Source organism: Eucalyptus grandis, chromosome 5 (genome assembly GCF_016545825.1).
Source record: "Eucalyptus grandis isolate ANBG69807.140 chromosome 5, ASM1654582v1, whole genome shotgun sequence".
In the NCBI taxonomy this organism is placed as follows: domain Eukaryota; kingdom Viridiplantae; phylum Streptophyta; class Magnoliopsida; order Myrtales; family Myrtaceae; genus Eucalyptus; species Eucalyptus grandis.
In genome coordinates, this window is record NC_052616.1 from 57,453,451 (window position 1) to 57,468,901 (window position 15,451).

The 15,451-nt window shown below is 36.9% G+C and overlaps 1 pseudogene; it reads left to right on the forward strand.

Annotated features, from left to right (window-relative positions):
• LOC104430268 lies at positions 1-13,257 on the forward strand (annotated as a pseudogene).
• Positions 13,258-15,451: the final 2,194 nt, after the last annotated feature.

The window sequence follows — 15,451 nt, forward strand, 5'->3', positions numbered from 1 at the left end:
ATGCATCGACAGACAGACAGACAGAGGAGCAAAACTCGCCGTTCGAGGCCCGAACGCGAACCAATACAGGAAGAAACGAAGAACAAGGATCCTCCGCCCCGGTCGAATCGGCTGACAGCCGGCCGCCCCAGCGTCGCCGAGCTCGGATCCTCGGAGGTGCGTAAAAGAGGACTCGCCGGAGACGTGCATTGGTGTCTAGCTAACCGGAGATCGTCGGCGACGGAATCGGAATGCGAGCGAGAGCGAAACGCCTCTTTTGTCTGTCTCTCTCTCTCTCTCTCTCTCTCTCTCTGCGTGGTGTCTCTTTCTCCTTGCATTTTCTCTTGAACGAGCGAAGCGACGACCCGTGCGAGCTTCAGCGAGCGTGTGAGGAAGGAGAGGAAGTTGGGCTGGGCTGGGAGATGAAAGGAAAAGGGAGAAGCTAGGCCGAAAGAGGAATAAAGGGCCGGGCCCAGTGAAGAGAAAATAGGGAGAGCGGGACCTAGTCCCGGTTCGCCGACACACCGTGTGGGCCGGTCCGTGGGCTCTCTCTCTCTCTCTCCGCGCCCAGTGAAGAGAAAATAGGGAGAGCGGGACCTAGTCCGGTTCGCCGGCACACCGTGTGGGCCGGTCCGTGGCTCTCTCTCTCTCTCTCTCTCTCTCTCTCTCTCTCTCTCTCTATATATATATATATATATTAATTTTGCTATTTCACCTAATTGTCTCCTCTCTTTTTTTCGCACTCTTATGGCCCATTTATATTTCATGAGAAAATGACGATTGATCGGACTGGCAAAATAAGGGGTAAACAACCGGTCCTCTTTGATGGGGAGCTTGAACAGGGTTCCATTCAAAGATAAAAGAACACCTGAATTTTTTTCGATCAACGGGTGAGGATCGTATGAAGGCCAAGAGTGAGGAAAAAGGTCGGATGTTTCTTTTCTATATTTTCCCTTTTCTTAATAGAACTAAAAAACTAAGTGTAAGGGACGCATACCTTGTGATGGTTTTGAGATAGCCTTACTGTGTAAAAATGGTTTTGACCGAAGAACGACAGCCGTACCATGTAAAAATGGTATTCACACATCAATGATTAAGATTAACCTATCTCATTCAGGTTCAGTGAATAGAAAATGCTTTATCAAATAAACAAATCTACTCAATTTTAGAATTACCAATAAAAATCGGTTACTCTTAGGATCACTCTAAGGATCCATTTGTTTCATCTAAAATGAATGATTTACTAAAAATAATCATTTGTCTTGCCTATAAAAATAAATGAATGAAAAATATTTTTTGTTGTTACAAAAATGTTTTAGCATAGATTGTTATTGATGATGAACACATATTCCGTTTACTAATTATTTCAAAATGATACAAGTTATTATTCAGAAAATGTTTTTCAAATCAATAATTTTTCGCAAAACAAACAAAGTCTAAAAGTGAACTCAATTTAACATTAAAGTATTTCAAATTATCCAAATTTGTGTAACAAGTTGAACTAAATGGGATTTAGCCTTTGTTATTCAAATGATCGTCGCTCGTGTATCTCAACTAAAAACATGTCAAAATCACTTTCAAACCATCCCAAATTGGAAACATGTCAAGGCTTAATCCCCAATACTTCAGATTTTTTTTTTCTCTAATATCACTTCATATGTGGTGATTCTTGAGTTTCTTATTATCCCGACAAGTGTCCCTAACAATCATCGGGGTGCAAATCCCTGCCCCTTGATGATCGTCGACTTCAAGAAAAAAAAAGGAAAATCTCGCCTATTAATGGGAAAGTCGTTAAAGTTTGATGTGCATATGAGTTATAAAAAAATGCAATGAGTTATCAGGTATGTCGGAAAAATTACCAAAAAAAATCATAACCCTATTATAATTATATTAATTCAGTTCCAAATCTTCTTATTCTTTTTTTAATCAATTTAGTTCTAAAGCTTTTATATTACGATGTGAAAATGGTCATGACCTAAGAACAACTGCCTTATAATATAAAATGGCCTATAACCAAAGCAAAGGTCTTACTTGATTGAAGAAAATGTCTTACAAGGTAGAAATGGTCCTGACCAAGGAGAGACAATTTGGATTGCAACCAGCAAGCTAGTTGTATAATAGCTATGCTAAAGGATGAAGAAAACCACTCTACTTGCGGGTTGATCGAGAAACCACCCCATTTAGGGGTTGAAGGGGATACTGCGACATTTGGGGAGTTCTTGTATCCTTTAGAGAGAATGCTTGAGATTTTGATGCAACATTTTAAAGTTCTGCACTTAAGGATTTGGGGACTAAGGTTTTGACTCAGGTTTTAGAAATGCCTAAGGTTTTTCACTCAACATTTGGAATGCCTATAACTTTTTATAGGGTTGGGAATGCCTAGGGTTTTAGCTTAGGGTTTAGAATACCTAGATTTTTCACTCAGGGTTTTGGAATAGCTAAGATTTTTCACTCAACATTACTTATATGATATCCCAAAATTTGGCCATTTTTGGAAATATATAAAATAATTATTTCACCAATGCACTGATGATTAATTTATCATAAACTGATCACTTATGAGTTAACTAATCTATTGGATGATGCCATAAATGGGTTAAAGCGCCAAATCCAGAGAATTTAATCGGGGTTAACTAGTCAACCATAAGGATCAACAAGGGTCAATACTACGCTGTCATAAGTCAATTAATTAATGAATATAAATCAATTACGATGGACGATAAACCGATTTCCTAGGACTATAGTTAGTTCGCAAGTGATTTCGCACAATTATTATACTTACATCAAACAACGATATACCGATTTCCTATTAATTTTGTATTTTGTCGCGACCTACCCCTCGGAGGAGGGAATAGGTTTAGGTGTATTGCCTAAAGGACAGGCCTAAAGCCCATGATTAAGCATGAGAGAGCATACCTCGCGTGACATTAAGGTATTTTTAAGAATTTTGCAAAAAGGAGTCGCCACTAGCCTATTAGGGTTGACTAAAAACCAAGTGAGGTATAGGAGTATACCTCACTTCATACGCAACTAAAGAATCTAGAGTCAGAGACTTAATTACACTAATTAAGCAATTAGTGCACTTTCAATATCTAATCTTGTTCATTTTAAAAAATTTAAAAAAAAAAAGTTTTTGTCAAGCAGTTTGGATTGATTTTATACATATCCACTAACGGGTGAGATGATCATACGGGTGCACAATCATTAAAATAACAATTAGCAATCAAGGAAAGCGATTAAATAAATTGCATGAAAGAGCAAAAATTTAACATCAAAGAAAAAATAAATATTAATCTTAACTAGATTAAAGAGAATCCAAAATCAACATATCAATATTGTGCATTCAAAAGCATTTGTCCTAAGGACAATTGAAACCTTAAGTAAAGCCCTAAAGGCTTAATCAAACTTAAACATAATTCTAAATTGAAAGGTTTCCTATTTTTAGGAGAAAATTACTCCAAAGATTAATTTCAACTCTTTCGAGGAAATTTTAATTTTTAATTTTTCAAGATTTTCTTTATATTTTATTTTTTTTTTTAAAAAAAAAAGGGAATTTTCAAATTTTCCAAAAAAAAAAAAAAAACTGAATTTTTGCATTTTTTATTTTTAAAATTTTTTAATTAATTTTTTTTAAAAAGTCGAATTTTTTAATGTTTTCTGAGTTTTTGAATTTTCGCAAAATTTTTTTGAATTTTTATTATTTTTCGAAATTTTTTTTTTTTTTTTAAATTTCCGAATATAAAATTTTTAATATTTAATATTATTATATTCGGAAAAAGGGTTCGGGCCTGGTAGGACCGATCCGCCCCGCTGATCCGATCCGAACCGAACCCAGGTCCGACCCACGTCGGATAAAAAAAATATCTATTTTCTTAGTTTTAGTTTTTTTTTTTAAATATAATTTTTCTCTTTTTTTTTTTTTTCCCATTTTGTCGTTTTCTGCTGCTCCATCTCATTCTCCATAACACCCACTCCCACGTCTTTTCCTCCTTTTTGTCCATTTTATTTCTTTTCGCTATGCCTTTTTTTCATTTCTTTTTCTTTTTCTTTTTATTTTGTTCTCTCTCCTCCTTGCTCCCTCTTTCTCTTTCTCTTTCTCTTTCTCGAAGGTTGTCTTCTCCTTCCTCGCGATGCTCTTCCCTCCGAAGCCACTCCTGTAACTTTTTCCAGAACAAGGGAAACTCGACGCAACGTCTCTCCGGCCGTCGTCCATCGCTACCACAGAAACACGTCCACCCGCCAGTCGCCCATTTCAACCATCACCAACCCCCGCCAGCCACCTATTCCGGTGGCCCCTCCAAAATTTCGCGACAACCATGTTCCAGAGCGAGATTTATTGCAACCTTCAAACAGTCAGTACGTGAATTGATCTTGACCTCTAACATGCATAGATATTTCGGCCTTCTGTCAGTCATTCTATCAAACAGTCAGTACGTGATTTAACAAACATGTTCCAGAGCGAGATTTATTGCAACCTTCAAGCCAGAGATGATGCATACAAGCTTAAATAGACGTGTTTCATGCTGGATCATTCTTATTTTGCGACGATTCACTTAAAAATCCCGTACTCAAGCTCGGTGTTCCTAAATGTTTCACGCTTCGTTCGAGCAAAAAGTTGAGCAGTTGGTACGCGTTCATGAATTCGAGTTCTGGGTTCAAACCATAAGCATTCCTCAACCTAAGCACGATGCATTAGCCTCAAAAAATCATGAATCGTCCTAAACTCGTTTCGTCTTGTCGAGATTTTGGTCAAAAGTTCTAACGGTTCAACAAGTTCCAACGGGGAGGGGTGCTCCTACCTGGCTTAATGGGAAAGGATTGCGGTGGACGGCAGCTCTCGGGCGGACGACTGACGACGCCGAAGCTTTCCTTCGAGCTCCCTTTCTCCCTTTGGCTCGTCCTCTTCTTCTCTCTTGCTTTCTCTCCACCAAAAAACCAGCCGAGAACCCCAAAAGAACCCCCTCTGCAAATGAGCGAGATCCTCACTTTGAAGGGTGACCAGCTGGCGCGCGTGGCCTCTGCCACTGCCAGCTTGCCGGCCGGACTGATCCCGACCCGCGGATCACGCCGCCATCTGCCCCTCGCGATCTCCTGCTCCTCTGGCTTGTACATTTCTCCACCTTTCTGCAGAATGCGTGAAGACAAAGAGAGAGGGGAAAAGAAGATTTGATCGGATGATTCATCTCCTTGTCTTCTTCTCCTTCTTCTTCTTCTTCCCATTTTCTTTACCAAGCTCTTAAACATCTTCGCTTCATCGTGCTAGAGAAAGAATTTGAACCAAGCTCTTAAACATCTTCTTCGCTTCATCGTGCTAGATAAAGAATTTGAATTAATCTATCAATTGATTCTCGAGCCAGCTTCCAATCTCATCATTAATACTGTAAATCGTAGATTTGAAATATTTTAGGGATATAATATTATATATATTTTCTTCTTATTCTTCTAGTTTTATTTCTTGTAATATAAAAATACAGACGCATACTTGTATATTGAATATGACAAGAAATACAAAATAGCTTTTCTCCATTTTTCTAAATTTCTTTTCATGGTATCAGAGTGGTGTTTCTCATCCACCTTCCGCAAATTTTTTCGTTCTTCCTGGATTGCCTTCGACCATTTTCAGTCTTTCATTTGTTTTTTTCGTTCAATAACGAAATTCAAGACCCAATCCTACCCACAATGGATGAATCATCCGATCAAATCTTGGAACAAGTTGAGCAGGTTGCTCAACATCCATCTACTCCCGTTACGAACCAATTCTCTACTCCAATTCAATGGCCATATGCACCATGGATTCTTGTCCAAGGCCCATGGGTTGCCGGACCCAATCAATGGGCCTCGGGGCTCATCAACAATGGGCAAACTACAACCCACAACACCCAAGTACAAATCCAGATCGGACTTCTCCAGGTCATTGACCCAAATTGAACTCGGGTGGGTCAGAAGCAAATCCCTACCCAGGTTTTTGCTCATTTCTAACTCAGATAATATTTCACTTTAGGCGCATTCTATTTTAATTTATTTAGAGTTATGAATTTTAATACAAAAACCAAAAAATGTCATGCATTAGTGGCATCATCATATGCCATGTCATGTAGAGTAGTCGCATCAACATATGTTACGTCATACAATTTAATTTCATCATATGCCATATCATGTAGAGTAGCCGCATCATTGTATATCATATCATGCAATTAATACAATTTAATTGCATCACCATACGTCATGTGGTTTAGATTATGTTATTAATGTTGAAATGTCATGTGTGTGTGTATATACACATGTCATTTAGTAATTACATATTTAGGGACATTTAATGAGAACTGCAATTTATATTAGAAATTAGACCAATTAGTTATAATTTGACGATTCTTCCATAAATAGAAAATTTAAAAAACTTATCAAAACAAGTGTTTTGTCAAGTAGGTGAAGTCCTTGTGGCTTCCCAGTTTTGTGTTCGATGGGTTCAATGAGTCAAATTCCTTTTCTTGCAATATAAAGTTCATTTTCTTACAATATGTGGAGAGGGTATTGTTATGTCGTGATTTATCCTATGAAATCTTTCTTTCTTATGTTTTGCCGATCAAGAAACATTTTCCATTTACATAAACTTTGCGATGAATCAATAGACATCTTGCATATACATAAACTGTCATAAATCGCTAGGTTCAGACTCTTGACCCTTTATTCACCAACTAATCCAAATATTGAAGTAACCCTTTATTCACTTATCTGGGTATAGTATTATGGTACCTTCATGTGTGTTTAAGAGCAACACCCGACTAATCCGAATATCAGTATTAGGGTACTTTTATATGTGTTTAGGAGCGAAAGAGTTCTAAAAATGGAGGGCATTGTTATGCTTCCTCCTTTCATTTGTCTTCCAAAGCTACAGAGCTTATCTCTTAAGGGAACTCACTTTTATGGATAACGAGGAACTCACTTTTATGGATAATGGGTCAATCAGAATTTCAATTCTTATTCCGATTCCTTTCCTTGAGATGACTCTTTCAAATTGCTGACATCTCAAACTGTTTCTACTCTAAAGCTATTGAGATTGTTTATTATGCAAAGGCAATTGCCTACAAATGTAAGAAGTATCTGCTTCGTGCACCTAGAGCTCTTTAACTAAAGTGATGGGCACCTGTTTGAGTATGTAATATGTGATCACGGGCTGATCATCTAGGATTCCACCTTCCGCAAATTTTTTCCTTCTTCCTAGATTGCCTTCGAACATTTTCTATTTTGTTGCTACAAACCACTACCTACAGAACAAAATCAGCACATCAGAGAGGAATTCAATCTTTCATTTGTTTTTTTCGTTCAATATGCGGAACTCAAGTAGCAAAATTCAAGACCCGATCCTACCTACAATGGAGGATTCATCCGATCGAATCTTGGAATAAGTCGAGCAGGTTGCTCAACATCCATCAACTCCAGTTACGAACCAATTCTCTACTCAAGTTCAATGGCCATATGCACCATGGATTCTCGTCCAGGGCCCATGGGCTGTTGGACCCAATCAATGGGCCTCTGGGTCCTGTCAACAATGGGTGAACTACAGCCCCATGGCACCCAAGCGAAGATCCAAACCGGACTTCTCCGGGTCACAGACTCGAATTGAACTCGGGTAGGTTGGGAGCAAATCCCAACCCGAGTTTCCCACCCGGGTTCTCGCCCATTTCTAACTTAGATATTATTTCACTTTAGGCACGTTTCTATTTTAATTTATTTAGAGTTACGAATTTTAATACAAAAACCAAAAAAATGTCATATGCATTAGTGGCATCATCATATGCCATGTCATGTAGAGTAGCTGCATCATCGTATGTCATGTCTTTAATTTCATCATATGCTATATCATGTAGAGCAGCCACATCATTGTATATTATGTCATACAGTTTAATTGCATCATCATGCCACGTCATGTTATACGTCATGTATATATATACACACGCGCACACGTCATTTAGTGATTACATATTTAGGGACATTCAATGAGAATTGCAATTTATATTAGAAATTAGACCAATTAGTTATAATTGGACAATTCTTCCATAAATAAAAAATCTTAAAAACTTATCAAAACAAGTGTTTTGTCGAGTAGGTGAAGTCCTTGTGGGCTTCCCAATTTCGTGTTCGATGGGTTCAATGATTCAAATTCCTTTTCTTGCAATATAAAGTTCCTACAATATGTGGAGAGGGTATTGTTATGTCGTGATTTATCCTATGAAATTTTTCTTTCTTATGTTTTGCCGATCAAGAGACATTTCCCATTTACATAACTTTGCAATGGATCAATAGACATCTTCCATATACATAAACTTTGCCATAAATCGCTAGGTTCAAACTCTTGACCCTTTATTCACCAACTAATCCAAATATTGAAGTAACCCTTTATCCATTGATTTGGGTATAGTATTATGATACCTTCATGTGTGTTTAAGAGCAACACATGACTAATCCGAATATCAATATTAGGGTGCCTTTATATGTGTTTGGGAGTGAAACCTTAACATAGTTCTAAAAATGGAGGGCATTGTTATGCTTCCACCTTTCATTTGTCTTCCAAAGCTACAGAGCTTCTCTGTTAGAGAACTCACTTTTATGGATAATGAGGAACTCACTTTTATAGATAATGGGTCGATCGGAATTTCAGTTCCTATTCCGATTCCTTTCCTTGGGATGACTCTTTCGAATTGCTGACATCTCAAATTGTTTCTACTCTAAAGCTATTGAGATTGTTTATCATGCAAAGGCAATTGCCTACAAATGTCAGAAGCATCTACTTCGTGCACCTAATCTTGAGCTCTTTAACTAAAGTGATGGGCACTTGTTTGAGTATGTAATATGTGATGCTTCTATCACGGGCTGCTCATTTAGGATTCCGGCTGCGTTTGGTTCAGCATTTGCAATGGGCTTTGAGTCCAATGCAAATGCTGAAAGCTCAAAGCTACTTTGAGAAAATGCAGTTGTGTTTAGTAAAAAAAATTTGGAAATGAACTTTGAGTTGAATGTGTGTTTGGTAAAAAAAAACTTTCACAATGGGCTTCGATGGGTATTATTTTTTTTTCTTCTTTTTTTTTGGAAAATTCAGCTAAACCCTTTGCCGAACCGGCGAAGGGCTGCGGTCGCCGCCGAGACAGATCCGCTCTAGCAGCCGTCACTGAGGTCACCAAAGGTCGGGCGACCTCCGGCGAAGGTTGCGTGACCCAACCGAGGGCCGCCGGAGGTCGCCCGACCTTGGGCGACCCTCGGCGAGGGCCGCGCGACCCAGCCGAGGGCAGCCGAAGGTCGCCCCACCTCGGGCGACCCTCGGCGAGGGTCACGCGACCCGGCCGAGGGCCGCCGGAGGTCGCCCGACCTCGGGCGACCAGGGTCGCTCGACCTAGGGGCCGCGAGACCCAAGCGGCAGTCGCCTAAATAATTTGATCTCACTAAGGGGAAAGTATAAAGAAGAAAACTAGAAAACAACCACCTTCCACTGAAATGCATAGGAATGTCGAATGCCGTTATGAAAGAATAAATTATCCATGCCGATTGCTAAGAAAAGATCGATCAAGGTTCAAACATTGTAATGAAAGATGCATGACCTAAAGAACCAAATGCAATTCAATAGCCTCAGAGAAAAGGCGTGAAACAAAGGGGATGTTCGATGTAGGAAAGGACCTAATATCTTTCCGATATTAATGTTGCCTCAAAGACATACATAATGGTTCAGTCATTTGTGTCTTCGGTCAAGAGTGCTTTACATAAGAAATCCATGAGCCTCAGCCCTAACCTACCACTTGTTTATGGATAAACCAACTAGGCAGATGCAAAAGGTTATTCAGAGGGTCGCAACAAGTCTCCCATAACAGAGGCATCAAACAAGAAGCAAGAAAGGTCATGGCTTTAGTAACGTTATGCATGATATAAATCACAAGAATATAAGCATTCAATCAGTTCATTTCCCGACAATTTTGTTAGATCAATTTGACTCAATTTAGTTCCATATATTCCATTCCAATGGCTATTAAATTTAATTCACATAAAAATTTCGCTAAAGTGCACTATAAGTCATAAACTTGTCATGAAAGTACAATTAAGTCCTAAAAATTTCAAAAAGCATAATCAAATACGAAAACTTATTAAATTAGTATAATCAAATTCTTCGTTGACATCCAACAAAAAATGCATATATAGCATCTTTAAATTAATGTCTCTCTCTCATATGGATTTTTTTGTTATTTCTTCTTCAACTCTTATTTAGATTAGATTAAAAATAAAAATGCTAAAATTTTATATAAAAAAAAATCAAAAAAAGGAAAAGAGTAGGGCTCGCTAGTGGGGCACTACCACCCATTGCCAAAGGGGCCAACAAAGATCGTCGACCATGGGCAAGGGTGGCTGACCCTTGCCAGTCCGGGAGAGGGTGCCCAAGCCTAACAAGGGTGAGGGCGCCCAATTTTAGGCGACATGGGCCCTACCCTAAGGCTAGCGATGGTGCCTCTTGCACCCTGCCATTATTTTTTCAATTTTTAAAATTAAAATTTTAGCCTTTTAGTTTTTTAATATAATTTAAATAAGATTTTGAAGAAGAAAATAATAAATAAATAAGCTTCTTAGGAGAAAAAATTAATTTAAAAATGCCGTGTCAACGACTCATCACCAAGATCAATTTTTAGATTTTCAACTAATTTACAACATCATAAAGTTGAGTCTATTGCTCAGACATGCTACTCTATTCATTGTATCTCAAATTTACAAATCTCTTAATTAAAAATGCTTTATTTTGTGAGAACCCCTCTTACACACATCTTACAATTTCTTTCGCAATGTGTTAACATTTGTTTCTTGAGGAGCATGATATAAAAAATTATGATCAACCTATTGTGGATAGAGCCAACTATTTTCTTATTGATCCGCTCCCATTCTTTATCTTCTTTGTCTTCTTCACCTTTATCCCCGGTGATGTGATCATATAAATTTTGACAAGACAATGTCTTTAATCTGAGATGTCCAAATAAAATAAGCTTAGGCATTTAACTTAAGCATGGTGCCAATGGTTTCCTCCATCAATGCTAGCTCTTATTCCACTTTGTTGGGGAAAGACACCATCAATTGTTGAGGACTTGGGTGCGTTTGATTCAGCATTTTGAAAACCCGTTGGAAAAATGCAAAGCAATTTAACCTAAAGGACTTTAGGCAAATGCAAAGGCTGATTGGTAAACTATGCTTTGAAAAGTAACTTTGAGAGAAATATTGTTTGGTAGAAAACACATTTGAAAAACTCTTGGAGTGATTAATATTAGTTTTTTTAATTTTATTTATTTAAAATTGAAAAAATAATGTATGCAACTTTTAAATATAAATTTTGAACATACATATAATTTAAAAAAAAAGACCAAATCATTCCCTGAAATTTTTTTAATTTATATTTGTTTAAAATTGAAAAAAATAATGTATGCAACTTTTTAATTATAAATTTGAAAATAATGCTAAAAATTCAAATACATATATATAATTTTTGTAATAAAAAAAGACTAAACCCTTCATTAGAAATTTTAAATTTTTAATTGTTTAGAATTGAAAAAAAAAAAATAATGTATGAAACTTTTTAAATATAAATTTTAACAATAATACTAAAAATTTGAAAACATATATATTAAAAAGGACCAAACCCTTCATCAGAATTTTTAATTTTTGTTTGCTTAAAATTGAAAAAAAAAAAATATGTATGCAACTTTTTAAATATAAATTTTCACAATAATGTTAAAAAATCAAATACATACATATATATATTTTAAAAGACCAAACCCTTCATCATAATTTTTAAATTTTTAATTTTTTAAAATTAAACAAATAATGTATGAAAAATTTTAAATATAAATTCTTATAATAATACTAAAAAAATAAAATACATATATCTTTTTTAAAAAAGACCAAATCCTTAGTCGAAATTTTTTTTATTTTTTTTTTAAATTTGAAAACAGTATATGTGACTTTTTAAATATAAATTTGAAAATAATGCTAAGAACCATATAGATTAAAAAAAAAAAAACCAAACCCTCCGTCGATGTTTTTAATTTTTATTTGTTTAAAAATGAAAAAATAATGTATGCAACTTTTTAAATATATATTTTGACAATAATGCTAAAAAAATCAAATATATAATTTTTTTAAAAGACCAAAATATATTGAATTTTTTAGCATTTATATATATTTGATTTTTTTAGCATTATTTTGGCATTTAAAAAAATAATAACAAGGGCAAAATTAGAAATTTAAAGAATGAGTGAGGATAGTTTTGGAAGAAAAAAATAAGTTTCAGTATTTGGCCAAATACAGAAAATTCAAAACCAATCCCTACTAGCATTAGGCCTTCAGCTTTCCTAATGTTGGTTTTCATTTGAAAGATACTTCAAAATGGCTACCAAACAGTCCAGTATTTCCCCAATGAGCTTTAGAGGTTGAAAGCCCCCATGCGAATGCTCAACTAAAGGCACCCTATAAGGAGAGGAAGAGGTTTTTCATGGATTTCCTTAGGATTTATATCGTAGCACCTAATTTGGAGACTTTCAATACTGTGATTAAGGCATTCTCAGAGTCCGGGTCGACGAGTTCGGTGTACTTGACGCTAGCTGAGATGGATAGGAAGGGGTTTAAGCCCAACTCAACAAGTTTGAGAACATGTTGGCTGGGCTTTATTAGGAAGAGAAGTACGAAGACGTCGGGAATGTTTCGGAATTGATGCAGAAGTACGGGGTCTCTCGGGTGGTTAGTACATATAATATCAGGATTTAGAGCTTGTGTAAGCTAAGGAAGTCGGATGGGGCGAAGGTGTTGCTCGACGGGATGTTGACGAGGGGGATGAAGCCAAATATGGAGACGTATGCCCATTTGACTCATGGGTTTTGCAATGAAGAAAGGAACGACGAAGCGAAGAAGATGTTTAAGAGCATGGTGAACCACGATTGCCGGCCCAACAGTGATTGTTGTTTCACCTTCATTCACTATCTTTGCAACGGAGGGGATTTCGATACCGCTTTGCAGATTTGTAAGGAGAGCGTGGAAAAAGGTTGGGTTCCGAATTTCGGAAATATGAAGTCACTAGTCAATGGGTTGGTGAGTATCAACAAGGTCGATGAGGCTAGGGAGCTTATTACGCAGGTGAATGAGAGGTTTTCTAGAAATATAGATTTGTGGGATGAAGTAGAAGCTGGCTTACCTCAGTAATGAAGATAAGATAGTTTGTTGTTTTCATTTGGTTTCAATAAGAGCGCAGCTTGATCTAAAATGAGCAAACATTGGTATCATGAAAGGCAAGTTTTACTTTTTTCAAAATCAATCAACTTTGGCAATTCTGGAATGAAAAGGCTGCCTTAAGTAACGAGGACTTTGGAATTCTATCGAACGTCCTCTTATTATTCATTAGGTTCCGGTTGCTCTCAATTTACAGACTAGAAGCCATATAAGGTGAACCGACTTTGGTGAAGATATCTTACACCTCTCTCTTGGTGCAGGTTCAAGTAGCAGCCTCCCTTTGAGCCACCTACCGTGAGTCTTATAGTGCTACTCTCTCCGGTTGGTTATTCACTGTTGGGTTAGGGTAGCTGGGGATTTCCATGGTAAGTTCTTCCAATGGAATAATATGCCATATGTTGCATCAATCTAAATGATGATATTGCTATTTGCTATTTGTGTCAATCAACTTGTGATTGTTATACTCCAAACTTTTTGAATTCGTCCCTCCATTCAATCAAAGTCACCTTGTTTTGAAGGATAACCGATGTTACCTAAGGCTTTTGTCTTGATGCGTGCCTTAACTAGTTCGTGGCCAAATCGTAGCATGTTTATGAGGGATTGTCAAATCTTTTTTAGTGGATATTTTTCGACCACATTTGCCAGAACAAAGTGCATTATGAGTACTGCTGGGGTAAATCACTGACTGCTTTGCTACTACCAAAGGTGCCAATGCAATGCCCGTTCTTTGTTTATGGCTTATGTTATTTAATTGCTAAAGATGCAGTATGCTCTTCTCAGTCTGTACTGTAAATGCATCTTGTCCTAGTAATTCGATCACCTCTCGCTTCATATATGCAATTAGAGGAGGATGCTTGTGAATGAAGATTGCTTTGGTCAGTGGATGTCCTCTTCTTCTGGTGATTATAACAAAAAGTTTTTGTCGGGTGCTCTTTTTTCAAAGTACACAGCGTGGGGCATTTCATAATTGATGCTCTTGACATGAGAAATCACCCATTGTTTACCAGCGAACTGCAAAACATTGTAAAGTTTACAGACTTCCAGGCGGTACAGCTTTCACCAATCTTTCGGCTGCAAATGTGCCTTCGGACAGTTACTTTTCAGCAGGGTTCGTCTTGAATTTTTCACTTTCATAAGCACCATTCATGCTTTATAATCCAGAAAATTCCTTATGCGTGCTTCCTTCTTTTACATCTCTCTCTCTCTCTCTCTCTCTCTCTCTCTCTCTCTCTCTCACAAAAAAACGCATGTATTCTCATGCAACGAGTGGACCACTAATGTGTAATTAAACACCATCAAGCTTGCGACATAGATCATTTTACCCATGCTTTCTGTGCTGAAATGAAGAATGGGAAGAGACTGCCCGTCTCGATAAGAGGTGACAACATAAATAAACATAAACAATCCATGAATTTTGATATGATATGTAATTTTGTCTCTGAATTTCTTATATGTGAAATGTGAGTTCCGAACTAGTAATAAATTTTCAATGTGGTTTTTCTATTGGCTCAAATGACATGCTTAAGAATGATAAGAATGATAAGTCGGCATGTCTATCATTTAATCCATTTACTTTAGAAAAGAAAATAAGTAAATGACGAACTTCAAATATTACACATGACAATTTCTTTCCTTGATTTGAGACGAACGATATAGGTGGAAAATCCATGCAAAACCCTTTTTAAGATCTACCGTTCAAATATAACATATTGGAAGCCACACAAAGATTCCATTAACTTAAATTACCGAAAGAACAATAATAGATATCTTCATATAGTTGAAAGACTAAATTGATCTTTTACTAATAGTTCAGGAGTCACATTAAAGAAATTTAATATTTAGGGATGACATTGCACATTGGACCAAAGTTCAGATACTACATCGAGCAAATTAAAAGTTTAGAAACCACGTCGCCTATTAAATCAAAGATTAAAGATCATCTGTGTCATTTTCCCTTACAATAACTTTTCCACATTATCTCAATCTTATGATCACATCAGCTCCTTCACTTCTAAGCATTTTTTTTTCCTTTTTAATTTCAGCCGAAATAACATGCTCAAGCTCATTGCTCCTCCAACTATGGTTGTCTCCTCATTGATGACGCAAAATTGCCCGCCCTGAAAGTATTCCATACCATACCAATAAGCTCTAGGGACACCAAAGCAGTGAAATCCGAAAAGCACATGCACACTCTTCGTCCTTCTGCTCTCAAATCACGAAGAAATCG